Here is a 14,674-nt window from a genome sequence, read left to right as displayed (position 1 = left end):
TACTTCACCTAAATCTCACAACACCCCTCCTAGGGAGGTACTACCGAGGCAGGAGAGTAGTGGGAGGGTAGGAAAACTCCTCAGCAAGTAGAATGGGGATACAGACAGATAACTCAACAAACTACGCGCCGAAAGGGCTGCACGCTCACCTGACAAGCTCAGGGAAGGCCCACGTGGCGGCCTTGCAAACTCAGAGACCTAAAGTAACCACAAAGGATGGTCTGAAATTAAACTTTAAAAAAATGTTTTTATTAATTTCAGAGAGGAAGGGAGAGGGAGACAGAGAGAGAGAGAAACATCAATGATTACAGAGAATCATTGATCGGCTGCCTCCTGCACACCCCCAACTGGGGATCAAGCCAGAAACCTGGGCACGTGCCCCGGAATCAAACCTGGACCCTTCAGTTCACAGGTTGATGCTCTATCCAAAGAGCCAAACCAGCTAGGGCTGAAATTAAAACTTTTTAACTAAAAGCAGTTTATGGCTTGTCCTAGGCTAGAATCTTACCTGACAAAAGTCTATCTTTACCTTAGCAGAGTCTATGATAACATTCCTTTGAAATGCCAGGGTAACTTCCCTTTTTCCAGACCCACAGGGTTCAGCCAATGCACCAGAGCAGAGACTACAAATCCTCATTGTTATTTTTATCCTGTTAATTGTTGACTGGTCGGTATCCTGTACCCACCTATGAAAAGATGTGTCTATCATTTTACTTTTCACCCAATCCCAGAGGTTTCCCGCCTTGCTTTCTCTCACCTCCGTAAGCCATCACTAATGCATTTCATGTAACCCACTTGCATCTTCTCCTGATTGTAATGTAATAATTAAGGTGCAAAAACTGCCGTTCTCGGGAGCAAAATCTCAAGCCGTTGAGATTTTGCTTCCTGACAATTGTCTATAGTTTGGCTCAGATAAACTTATATTCTCTGTAAGTTTGAATTTTTCTTTTGTTGATAAAACTGATACCACAGTTTACAGCTAGATATAAAAGGTCACCCACGTGGAAAGCAGGGTCATGGGTTTAGACCTCCTCCCTGACCTTTTTTCTCTTGAGATAACATAGGATTCAGTTGTATTTCAGCTCCAGGCCCAGAAAAGCTGCAAAACCAGGGCAGGGAGGCCAGGGCCAGCTGCAATGACTAATGACCCGTGGGGCGCTGACCAAGCAGTGGAGACCCAACCCTGAAAGGGCACACCTGGAAAGCTGATGAATATTCTATTGAGACCCTCAGCGAGGCACCCCCCCCCCCCCCCCCCCCCCGTCCCCCAACCCCATCCCATCTAAAAATCCTGCCTCTGGAAAGCAGCTAAAACCCCTCAACAGAAAGGAAGCCAGCCCCAGGCTCTCTTATATCTGGCATGGACTTTTTATTTTCTTTCTCTTAAACTCTTAACTGTCCCCAACATTAATAAGTAGACTCCTAAGATAAACACCACTCCTGCTGTGAAATCTCCCCCGCAGGAAGCCACGAACCCACACACTATACTGGCTGGCTGGGGGGTGACTGGGCCGGTCCGCATCCAGTGCCACCAGTATTAACTGCACTCTAGGTAGGAGCAATAGAGCAATTAAGTAACTCTTCAAAGATATCATTAGGAGGCGGCAGAGCGAGCAGAAGGGAGGGAGGCGAGGGAACCGGGGCCAGAGACCTCCACCCTAGAATCGGGACCCCGGCCCGCCCCCAACTCCATCCGAGGAGCAGGCACAGACCTGCCAACGCGGCTTCTACTCCTCCGAGCAAGACGGCACCTGCGGCCCCCACGCCCAGGCAAGGCGGGAAGGGACCGAGGGCTCCCGCGCTCACTCACCTCCTAGAAGGCACTGCGAACGACCCGCCTCGCTCCGCACAATCCCCAGCGAAACAAGGGCTGCAGCTCCCCTTTCCTAGAGCGGAAGTGGCTCTGACTGCCCTGGACTACAGTTCCCAGAATCCTCCACAGGTAGCGCTTTCCTTGGGAGGCTTTGGTCACCACTTTAAAAAAAAATAACGGCCCTGACCGGTTTGGCTCAGTGGATGGAGCGTCGGCCTGCAGACTCAAGGGTCCCGGGTTCGATTCTGGTCAAGGGCACGTACCTTGGTTGCAGGCACATACCCAGTGGGGAGTGTGCAGGAGGCAGCTGATCAATGTTTCTCTCTCATCAATGTTTCTGACTCTCTCTCCCTCTCCCTTCCTCTCCGTAGAGAATCAATAAAATATATTTAAAAAAATAAAATAAAATAACGGTGGCCCTAGCCGGCTTGGCTCAGTGGGTAGAACATTGGCCTGAGAAGTGAAAGGTTCCAGGTTCGATTCTGGTCAAGGGCACTTCCCCGGGTTATGGGGCTTCGATTCCCAGTGGGGGACCTGCAGGAGGCAGCCAACCCAGGATTCTCCATCATCATGGATGTTTCTATCTTTCTCCCCCTCTACCTTTCTCTCTGAATTCAATAAAAATGTATCTTAAAAAAATTTTGTGGTGTGCATTGTTCTTTTTGTTAATTCTCACCTGAAGATATTTTTTCCATTGCTTTTCAGAAAGAGTGGAAGGGAGAGAGGGGAGAGAGAGAAACCTACACTGGTTGCCTTTCCCCAGCGCCCTTAAGGTGGGGAGTGAACCCGCAACCTAGGTACATGCCCTTGACCTGGAATGGAACCCTCCACCCCAACGATCTAACCACTGAGCAACCGGCCAGGGCTAGGTTGTCACTTTTTAAAAAATGCGTAAGATGGTTCACTTCAGTCAGTTCTCAGGCACTATTAGCACTTGGCCTCTTTTTTCTTTATCTTTCCCTTCTTTCCTTTTCCCTGATTTTTAAAAATCATAGCACATATAAGTGTGACTGAAAAGTAACTGTGGCTGTGCCCTGGCCGGTGTCTTCAGTGGTTAGAGCAGCAGCCCTCGACGGAAGGTCACGGGTTCCATTTCCAGTCAAGGGCTCTATCTGGATGACAAATGGGATCCCCAGAGAGGCAGCCAGTCCTCAATATCCCTCTCTCTCTCTCTCTCTCTCTCTCTCTCTCTCTCTCTCTCTCTCTCTCTCTCTCTGTCATCAATGCAGCCCAGCCAGTGTGACACAGCAGTTGAGCATCGACCCAGGAACCAAGAGGTCACGGGTTTGATTCCTGGTCAGGGCACATGCCCTGGTTGCTGGCTCCATCTCCAGTAGGGGGTGTGCAGGAGGCAGCTGATGGATAATGCTTCTCTCTCATCCATGTTTCTATCTCTCTCTGTCCCTCTCCCTTGCTCTCTAAAAAATCAATAAAAGCATTTTTTTAAAAGAATCAATGGGAAAAAAATCCTTGCGTGAGGATTAACAAACAAACAAAAACAGTAACTGTGGCTGAATATATGACTGACTATTGGTTTGATGTTGTTGCTTTCTTTAGTCTACTTGTGCCTGGATGCATCTAGACCTCTGACAGTTTATCTTGTAGGATATTTAAAAATATTTTTTAAAAGAAAGATAATTTATATCAACTGTACTTTACCAGGAGGGTTACAACATATTTCTCCCCTGAATATCAATCCTATTCCTGTTACTATGGTTTTATATCATCATTTTTATAGATTTGTTAGATTCCAAGTAATGAAGAAACCCCTTTCAACTCTCAAATCGTTATAGTGTTTTATCCCCAGCATGGACTCTCCAAAACCTAGATGTACAACCTGACTGAAGGCATGAACACAGTTCTCATTCTTAGAGATTCTTGCCAGAGTGGACTTTCTGATGGTGCGTGAGACGTGAACGGTGACTGAAGTCCTTACCACATACGTCACACGTGTGCGGTTTCTCTCCAGTGTGGACTCTCAGATGGGCCTGAAGACGTGAACTCTGACTGAAGCCCTTCCCACACTCCTCACATTTAAATAGTTTCTCCCTAAGGTGAACACTCAGATGGACTCTAAGATTTGAGGGGAGACTAAAGGACTTACCACACTCCTCACACTTATGGGGCTTCTCTCCAGTGTGCACCCTCTGATGATGGCGAAGATTCAAGCTCCTACCAAAGCCTTTCCCACACTCCTCACACGTGTAAGGCTTCTCCCCAGTGTGGCCTCTCTGATGGTATATAAACTGTGAGCTGTACCTGAAGCCCTCGCCACAGACATCACATGTGTAAGGCTTCTCCCCAGTGTGGACTCTCTGATGGGACTGAAGGCCAGAGGACTGACTGAAGCCCTTCCCACACACGCCACACGTGTACGGTTTCTCTCCGGTGTGGACTCTCCGGTGGACCCGAAAATCTATGGCCTGACTGAAGCTCTTATCACACTCCTCACATTTATAGGGCTTCTCTCCCGAGTGGACTCTCTGATGAGCGTGAAGATTTGATCTCCAACTAAAGCCCTTCCCACACTCCTCACACTTGTATGGTTTCTCTCCAGTGTGCATTACTTGGTGCAGCTTAAGATTTGAACTATAACTGAAGCCCTTTCCACACACCTCACATTTGTAGGGTTTCTCCCCCGTGTGGACTCTCTGATGGGTCTGGAGCTTTGAAGACTGACTGAAGCCCTTCCCACAAGTTTCACATTTGAATCATTTCTCCCCAGTGTGGACATTCTGATGGACTTGAAGATTTGAAGCCTGACTGAAGCCCTTCCCACACTCCTTACATCTGTAGGGTTTCTCTCCTGTGTGAACCCGAACATGGATGTGCAGATCTGTATTGCGAGTAAAGCCTTTCCCACACACCTCACATTTGTAGGGTTTCTCTCCAGTGTGGACTCTCCGATGGCAGATTAATGGTGAGTTGTGACTGAAGCCCTTACCGCAGACATCACATTTATCAGGTTTCTCCCCAGTGTGGACCCTCTGATGGATGTGATAATGGGCGGCCTGCGTGAAGCCCTTCCCGCACTCCTCACATACATAGGGTTTCTCACCCCTGTGGACCCTCTGATGAACACGAAGATTAACACTCCAACCGAAGCCCTTGCCGCACTCCTCACATACACAGGTGCTGGGCAGAGAGCAGAGCGGGAGAGCCAGTGGAGAGTGGAGTGGCTTGGGGAACTTGGCTCCCCAAGCCACCAGACGGAGGGCAGAGAGGGAAGGCTGGCAGTTTGGAGGACTTGGCAGAGCAGGAGGCCTTGGGATGGAGACAGAGCAGGAAGGGAAAACCCAGAGCATGGGGAGCACCAGGAATTCTGGGAGTAGTAGTTCTGGTGGCAGCCCCAGGATCCGAAGGGGAAGCCCAGAGTGCGGGGAGCACCAGGAATACTGGGAATCGTAGTTCTGGTGGCAGACGGATCTCCTAGACACTAGGCAGGGGTGGGCAAACTTTTTGACTCGAGGGCCACAATGGGTTCTTAAACTGGACCGGAGGGCCAGAACAAAAGCATGGGTGGAGTGTTTGTGTGAACTAATATAAATTCAAAGTAAAGGAGCGGAGGGGAGAGCAAGAGAACCCTCCGCTCTTTCGGCTCCGCGGGCCGGATAGAACAGCCGAATGGGCCGGATCCGGCCCGCGGGCCGTAGTTTGCCCACGGCTGCACTAGAGCAAAGTGGGCCTGGAGCAAGTTACTGTGTGGTGGGGGATGGAGGGAAAGCAAAGGTAAGTGACATAAGTAAAATCAGAGTGTCTAGGAAAAATTAAAGGGAAGATATCCTAAAACTTCCAGGAAATCTCCACCAATGAAGCAAAGAAAAAAAAAAGCCTCTATTATTCTGTGAGCAACAAACCAAAATGGGTTGGGGTCTCAGACAATTCGCTCATATGATTGCAAAGACAGATAGAAACTCCCAGATTGGAGAGGGCTCCCCTGAGGGCTCCCAGATTGGAGAGGGTGTAGGTCGGGCTGAGGGACCCCCCCCCCAACCCGTGCACGAATCTTCTGCACCGGGCCCCTAGTGTGAATATAACCTGCCCTGCTGGCTCCAGCTCTCACTGAAGGTAATGGAACCAGCAACATTTTAGTGCTCAGGACGATGCCCAACCAACTGAGCCACACCAGCCAAGGCACCCTCTCCCCCACCCCCCGCACCTCCCACCCTATCCCACTAAAAAAAAAAAAAAAACTTTCTGTGAGCAAAGACCTAGAACTCATGGTGAGAGCTAATGAGATTTTTCTCAAAAGATCTTCTCCCATGTCAAATTCCATCTCACTTTCTTTTATTTGGGAACATTTCTCCATAAACATCGTAAGAAGAAAGATACATAACAAGAAGCAAAGGGATTTTCTCAAACAGAAGAGACATGGAGGGGAGGCCACAGGGCCACTTTCTGGTGCCCTTGGTTAAGAACAATGGCTGAGTCGAAACCGGTTTGGCTCAGTGGATAGAGTGTCGGCCTGCGGACTGAAGGGTCTCGGGTTCGATTCCGGTCAAGGGCATGTACCTTGGTTGCGGGCACATCCCCAGTGGGAGTGTGCAGGAGGCAGCTGATCGATGTTTCTCTCTTATCGATGTTTCTAGCTCTCTATCCCTCTCCCTTCCTCTCCGTAAAATATCAATAAAATATATTAAAAAAAAAAAAAAGAAGAAGAAGAACAATGGCTGTACCTCTCCATGGCTTCTGATGCTTTGACAAGTAAGTTGGTTGCAGAAGCCATTTTCCCATCTGGAGTCATCTGAACGGCCTACCTTCCACAATCAGAGCTGAAATGTCAGATGTTCACTTCCCGAACCCCACCTGCTTAGGTCAAGTCTTCCGAGGGATTGTGGGGGAAGATCTTTCTCCAAGATGAAAAAAAAAAGCCCCTCCCTTCCTTTCTGTTTAGGATGTTCACTATATGAAGTGCTAGTGGAGGTATGGCAGCAACCATGAAGAACAGGCAAGGAGAAGAGCAGAAAAGTAAACCCAAAAGTAAGTCCCTTTGCTCACTGCCATCCTGAGAAAGTCTTGGGAACACCGACCTTTAGAGCTCTTGTAAGCAAACCCCTATAATAGCTGGGAACTCTATTTGTTGTAGCTGGTGATGTCCCACTTGATGAACAAGTATCAGGTGAGACTTTCACCGACAACCCTCCATAGCGCCCACTCCCTGAATCTTCCTATAGAATAAAAATAGAAAGCATGCTTTTTCAGGCAGAGTAGACGGAGTTGGCCTTTCCTTAAGCCAAAGTTAATAGAGAGACCAGTTGTCAGACTCCTCTGACAACCTTGTAAGAATAAGTTGGTGACATCCGGCACAATGATTACAAAAAAATAATTTTATTACATTGGTGTGGAGGCTCCCTCTCATAAGTCAACACTGTTACTAACTTGGGAATCTATTTGCCTAGTTCTTGATTTCCAACCCTCATGCATCTTGCCATGTGTCTGGGCTTGATTTAGCTCAGAATAATACTTTTCAACCAGTTGGGTACAGATTAATAAGTAAGCTGATAAGTATCTCAGTTTATCCCAGCCCAATGGGCCTAAACGTATTTCTAGCTTGTAGGTGTTCCAAACCTATTGTAACATACTTCTCAAATTCATCCAGATCCCTTCATTATCAAGTTACTTTCATTCATAAGAGTTTCAGCATCATGATTGCAGTGGCCCTTAGAGGAACCGAGAATAGCATTACTGATTTACTTAGATTAACACATACAATTCTTTTTTTTTTTTTAAATATATTTTATTGATATTTCACAGAGAGGAAGGGAGAGGGATAGAGAGCCAGAAACATCGATGAGAGAGAAACATCGATCAGCTGCCTCCTGCACACCTCCCACTGGGGATGTGCCCGCAACCAAGGTACACGCCCTTGACCGGAATCGAACCTGGGACCTTTCAGTCCACAGGCCGACGCTCTATCCACTGAGCCAAACCAGTTTCGGCAACACATACAATTCTTTATAAAAATATCGTCTTTTCTCTCCCCAGTAACAATATTCAGGATCTTTTAGGGTAAAACTAGATGTCTTTTTGAATGCTATGATAACAGATTTATTAAGTTCAAATTTAACCAGTAAAATTACAACCACTGAGTGCCAGCTGCATGGGAAAGAGCTACTGGTATGGTCGCACGGTGATTCCCACATATGCTCCACCGAGGGGTGGGGTGGCAGGAAGCCAATTACAGTCTAATTTATTGGACATGCATGGTAGATGGAGCACTCTTTCCACAGGAGAAAGTAAGCCCATATTTTTAATCAGGTTCCAGCACGTCCGCTGAAAAATCCTTGAGTGGTATGCAGATCTCCAACCTTGAACAATGGGAGCAACTGTTAGAAGCAGGAGGATTAAGGAAACCAAACTGGGAAAAGAAATATCAACTAAACTCCTACTTAGACTTTTGGTTCCTAAAGCTTGCTTTAGAGTTGTTCCTTACATCTCTCCCCTTTATGGTCTGTCTCCTGGATAATTTACACTTTGTCTGCCCCACCCCCATCCCCACGTGAAGAGATGGGCCATATTCATTTACAATGTTGTTTCCTTCCTAAGCTTTAATAGAGAAAATGAGGTCTCTCACTTAAGGTGGTCAATGAGCCGAAACCGGTTTGGCTCAGTGGATAGAGCGTCAGCCTGCAGACTGAAGGGTCCCAGGTTCGATTCCGGTCAAGGGCATGTACCTTGGTTGCGGGCACATCCCCAGTGGGGGGTGTGCAGGAGGCAGCTGATCGATGCTTCTCTCTCATCGATGTTTCTAGCTCTCTATCCCTCTCCCTTCCTCTCTGTAAAATATCAATAAAATATATTAAAAAAAAAAAAAAAAAAAAAAGGTGGTCAATGATCCCCATCACTTTGAAAAACCGGCTCCCTTCAATGATAAACGTGACCAAATATGTCTGAGGATGGGCCCATTTACTAATGGCATCTCTATGTGTCCTTTCCCAGCTCATGGCCTACCCACCAGAGGGCCAAGTTCTGAGTGTCAGTGAGGGCTGAGCTAGAACTTAGATGCCCCCTTTCAGTCAGTGTGAGATGAAACCTGTAGTTTCCACATCATCATTCCAGTAAAGGCTTTATTTCCTGTATGAACCTACATATAAGCCTATTTTATCATTTGCCATAAACTCAGATGCTGAGCAACACTGGTCTGAAGGACAATTTGGACTGATCAGTAAGCATTTTCTGTGAAGATTGTTAGAAGTTGACTTTGTGCCTATTATGGACTGCATGCTTGTGTACTCCCAAAATTCGTATGTTGAAATCCCAACTCCCTATGTGATTGTGTAGGAGGTGAGGGCCTTTGTGAGGTAATTGGGTCATGAGGGTAGAATCCTCTTAAATAGGATTCATACCCTTATAAAAGGGTCACCCCAGTGACCTCCTCAACTATTCTCCCAAGTGAGGACACAGCCAGATGGCCACCTAATAACCAAGAAGTGGGTCCTTCGTGCCGAATCTGCTGATGCCTTGACCTTGTTTGCTGCATAAGGCACCTAGTCTCTGACATTTCTGTTACAGCATCCTGAACAAAGACAGTGCCTTTCTGCAGCATCTCACCATGAACCCACGGCTCTGCACAGACCTACCTTGGTCCAGCTGTCCATAACTAATGGTTTCTCCTGCCTGGCTGGTGGGAATTCACTTGGGTTAGTGGCCTCTATGGCCTATGTAATGCTCAGATGTCTTTTCAAAGTGTTTTCTCTATCATCCACAGGTATTACAAGCCATTTTTATTGTTCTGCCTTAAGATAAGCTACTTACCACACAGCCCTGGTTCCACATCATTGCTGCCCAACTAATGGTTCCTCAGAATGATATGCAACCCAAGGCTGCTCAGCCTTTAAGGGTACAAACTGACTCTGCTATTTCCAATTTAACTCTTGTTCGAACCTAGTCTCCATCTTTTTTATTTTTAATATGTTTTTCTTATTGATTTTAGGGAGAGAAAGAGCTAGAGACACTGATGAGAGAGCAACATCAACATCAATTGGCTGCCTCCTGCACACCCACTGCTGGAATAGAGTCCACAACCCAGGCATGTGCTCTGACTGGGAATCAAACCTGTGACCTCTTGATGCATGGATTGACATTCAACCACTGAGCCACATGGGCCAGGCTCTATCTTTTACTTAAACGAGCAGAACCTGGGCAAGAGAGGCATACAATATCCAAGACTATCCAAGTTTCACGAACTTGACCCAATAGGTAAATTCCAGGAATCCTCCCTGAAGAGAGGCCATCAATGATCATGAAGACTGTCATGACTTCAGAATGAACATGCAATGAACAAAGATGTTAAAGAGCCCAGACAGGTGATGTGACTACCATGGAAAGGTTTATCAATCCTGGTTATCAACCTATGTCCATTGAAATGCCATGCTAAGTGGATTACAAATCAATGCCACATTGGCCATAAGATACTTGGAAAATCCAACATTACTGTTCCAACATGAAGATCCACTTGGCAAATGCCCAAAGTGGTATTTTTAAAAGTAACAGTACAACCAATGGATACAAGACACGGGGGGGGGGGGGGGGGGAGACGGCAGGTAAAGACATATACTGGGGGGTAGGGGAGGCCAGGGGGGAGGTCAATGGGGAAAAAAAAAAAGGAGACATATGTACTACTATTTGTAATACTTCAAACAATAAAAATAAAATAAAAAAAGAATTACAAAAAAAAGTAACAGTACTGTTTTTACTGCAAAGTAGATGAAAGTAGCTGATTTTGTTAGAACCCAAATGAATCCAAATAAGAATTAAATTATCCTAAGCAATAAAAACTGTCTACGCCACCAACTTGGTGTTTTCACAAAAGCAGTTTTAGAAAGCTTTTGTGTATCTCCTGGCAACAACCAAGGTTACTGAAATTAGCAGGGTAAAACTGGACCTGGTTTTATGATCTTTTTATAATGCCCAGCATCTGAACCGTCTTTTTACATGAGGAATTTTTCGCTAGAAAAAAAATGAACACCACCCAGAGATCCCAAACTTGGAACTGGATGCCTTTGTGGGGAAGGGAGTACAGATGTTTTTGCTTGTAAGAGAAATAGCCGTATTATGTTAAGTAGGAAGCTACATATACATATTTAAATGAGAGTACAGAAAATGAAGAAAATGTTGACATATGGGCTAGGCAAAAGGGTAGGCTATACCAGAAACCTTTTTTCCTTTGCTGCTGCTTAGCAAATGAATAACAGTTCTATGAATGACAAAGGGCCCACATAGAGTGAGTGGGCCCTTTGAAGGTAGAGCCCACCTACCACTATGGACTCTCCAGGAAACACCAGCACCAGTGTCCCTGGCTTCCCAACATTCCACATAGCTTCCACCAGACCTAGGTGCCTGCCCCAGACATGGAACTAGAAGTAATCAAAGCAGAGATATATTAAGAAACTTACTGTTTCTTAAGGAACTTTTGGAACATTAAGGAACTCTCATAGGCTCTGTAGCATGATTCTGCCAATTGCTTCTATCTATAAAACTCTGAACATAGTCTTTCTTGCCAATTCTTGGAGCCACCTACTATCCTTTCAATAAACTCCTTTTTGAATCAACTTGCTAGAGTTGGCTCATGTACTTTCCAACTAAGAACCCGGGCTGCTATAATTTATAAAGAGCCAAATGCCATTCATTGATGTGACTCATCAAATCTTCTAAAGGGAAAATGAGTCCACATGCAACCTCTTTCAACAAACTGGAAAAATAATGATTTTAATTAAAAAAAGATCAAGTCCTAGTTAAGATTAGCTGGTCTTATCAAGACACTAAATAAGACATATGGAATATATGATATTGAGTATAAAATCCAGAAGGAATAAAAAAATACAAAAGGTGTATATGAAAAAAGCATTGCTGTGTGGAATATCTGAATGTTGCTAAGAGTGTAAATCATAAGCATTTCCATCACAAGGAAAAAAACATTTTGTCCCTTTTTTTGGTATCTATATGAAATGATAAATGTTAACTAACTGTGGTAATCATTTCACAATTTTGGTCAAGTCATTATGCTGTATACCTTAAACTTCTACTTGTCAATTATATCCCAATAAAACTGGGGGAAAAGTAAAACACAATTGGTCCTAGGAGAGTACTTCTTAACATCCAAGTAGTTGAAAACATTTTGGCCACCTTTCATTTATTTCTAATTTAACTAGAGTATGGTTAAAGAAATTTGGCCTACAAAAAAGAAGTTAAAAAAAAATATTTATGCATAATTATACATGTACAAAATTATATATATGTATAAAATTATATATACATATATAGATAGATAAATGTAGATATATAGATAGACATGTATATGTGTATATATATTCCTATGGCAAAGTAAAATTTTATTTTGTGAATTTACACAGACCATTTAATGCAAGGGAGATATATCATTTTATATATGTCATTCATATCAAAGTAAAGTTATTGATTCCCTTTTTGAACCCTAAATTTTAGGTTCAGAAGTTAAGTTACATATTTTTGGCATGTTGTCACTTTGATTTCTTTTCATTTTTGGTTGACCATTTTTTAATTAAAAGACTATCTTTCCTACAAAGGGAAATTATTGGGAAAATGACAGAAATTAACATTTTTGTTTATTTATTGAATCCATCTTAATCAAAACACTTGGCAACCACAAATCACCATCTAGGAACTGATATAATAAACACAGATGACTCACATATTCAACCTGGCCAGTAAAACACACACACATAGCCAAACACATACTCACTTCAAAAAATTTTTGCCATTTCAAAAACTTCATTTTGAAAGAAATGTTTTTAACATTTACTCAAGAGACTACTTTGCAATAAATCACTTACCAAACTTGAAATCTTCAGGGTCCTCCTTCTTAGGCCACCTAGCTTTACATGTATTTGTAAAATCATAGTTCCTTGCCGTCAAAGTAAAATTCAACGTGCCCAAGAAAATAATCCACTTGTACCTAGCATTAGCATTGATTTTATCTATACCTAGTGCCCTGGTGCACAGATTTGTGCAAAGTGAAAGAAAATTAATTAGAAGGTGGCCAGTGGGGCAGGACTGAGCAAGAGGGGCCGGACACGCCCTGGAGCCAACCTCCCACAGCCCCTCCCAAGCTGGTCGCAGCTGGGGTGGTGCCACAGCTCAAAGGGTGTCTGTGAAGTGAGCAGGGTGCCTCCGGCAGGTGGGGTCCCTCGGCCTGGCCTGTGGGGATTGGGCCGAAACCGGTTCTCTGACATCCCCCAAGGGGTCCTGGGTTGCGAGAGGGCAGTTTTTGGGTGACCCACCCCGGAATAGGGCTCCCTCCTCTCTGGTTCTGGGGTGCATCACTCAAGAACTGCCACTGCCAACTCACTGCAGCTTGGCAGCTCCTGTGTTGAGAGTCTGCCCCTGTGCGCATCGTTGCTACCAATCGGATGGATGGTCACTTAGCCTTTTATATATAGAGAGATAATAATGGGGGAGGTGACTAATAATGTCCCATTGCTAACTTGGAATTTTCTTTTCTTTTCTTTCTAACTTAGAATTTTCACAATTTTATGTCCTCTCCAAAAGGCAATGCATGGAGAATCCCTGCTGTCCCACTATCTGTACAGTTATGGGCTAAGTGAAGATTCTCTTGGGGTGAGGAGCCAGTTTTCCAGCCATTAACACTTGTTCTCCCAGAACTTCAATCACTACCAGGCGTGTTTCACTCTCTGACTTAATTCTCAGAAATGGCTCCAGTTAGAGTCATGTCATAGGGACATAAATTTACAAAGAAAACCCCTTATCAGATGTCACTTTAGCCTTTTCTTTCTCCAGGGAATTTACCTCTATTCTCACTTCAACTGTCAAGATTATTTTTTTTATTAACTCTGGGATTAGAGGTTCCAGGTCCATAATCCACAGAATTAAAATTCATGATTTAGGAGGAAAGGCCAGAAAAACATGTGAACCAAAACTAAGGGGGGAAAAAATCAATCAGAAGCTACCAATCTTACCTCCATAAAAGCTTTCCTGTAAGCTTAATTTAGGTGATGAGCACTTAGCCAGGGCAGTGCCTTCCCATTCAGAACACTCTCACATTAAGAAACATTTCAGCCCTAGCTGGTTTGGCTCAGTGGATAGAGTGTCGTCCTGTGGACTAAAGGGTCCTGGGTTTGCCGAAACCGGTTTGGCTCAGTGGATAGAGCGTCAGCCTGCGGACTGAAGGGTCCCGGGTTCGATTCCGGTCAAGGGCATGTACCTTGGTTGCGGGCACATCCCCAGTGGGGGGTGTGCAGGAGGCAGCTGATCGATGTTTCTCTCTCATCGATGTTTCTAGCTCTCTATACCTCTCCCTTCCTCTCTGTAAAAAATCAATAAAATATATTAAAAAAAAAAAAAAAAAAAAGGTCCTGGGTTCAATTCTGGTCAAGGGCACATGCCCGGGTTGCAAGGTCAATCCCCACTGCGGTGCTTGCAAGAGGCAGCTTATCAATGATTCTCTCTCATCATTGATGTTTCTATCTTTCTCTCCCTTTCCCTTCCTATCTGAAATCAATAAAAATATATTAAAAAGAAACATATTTCAAAGAAAAAAGACAATCTATATGGGGAGGGGGACGGAGAAGCCCACCTGTTCTTACACTGCCCATGCACCTCAGTCCCAATACATAAAATCCTTCCTGGCCTAAACTTCCAGTACCATATTCCCATGAAAAGATTTTATTTTCAATGAGGAATATTCCTGAGAACTCTAGGTTCTACCCAAGTGTCCTAATCATACTAATCCAATGGAAACTTCAGAACCCTGAGGAATCTCTGTTATCTGGCTGTCTGTTCTTTCCTAAATGGTCAAAGGAAATGAAAATAAATCTTTCTTGCTTGCTTTTGACTAATTTTTACTCATCATATCATTTATTATAT

At 44.5% G+C, this 14,674-nt stretch overlaps 1 protein-coding gene across 1 annotated transcript in view; it reads right to left on the bottom strand.

The window, feature by feature from the left end:
• ZNF180 (zinc finger protein 180) overlaps positions 1-14,674 on the bottom strand; it is a gene marked incomplete at its 3' end in the record, with an annotated part of 53,401 nt that overhangs the window by 15,020 nt on the left and 23,707 nt on the right. The gene's annotated exons all lie outside the window — the stretch shown is intronic.

This window comes from Plecotus auritus, assembly GCF_963455305.1.
Source record: "Plecotus auritus genome assembly, chromosome: 10".
Taxonomy (NCBI): Eukaryota; Metazoa; Chordata; class Mammalia; order Chiroptera; family Vespertilionidae; genus Plecotus; species Plecotus auritus.
Note: the sequence above shows the minus strand (reverse complement) of the source record. Positions and strands in the feature narration are given on the sequence as shown.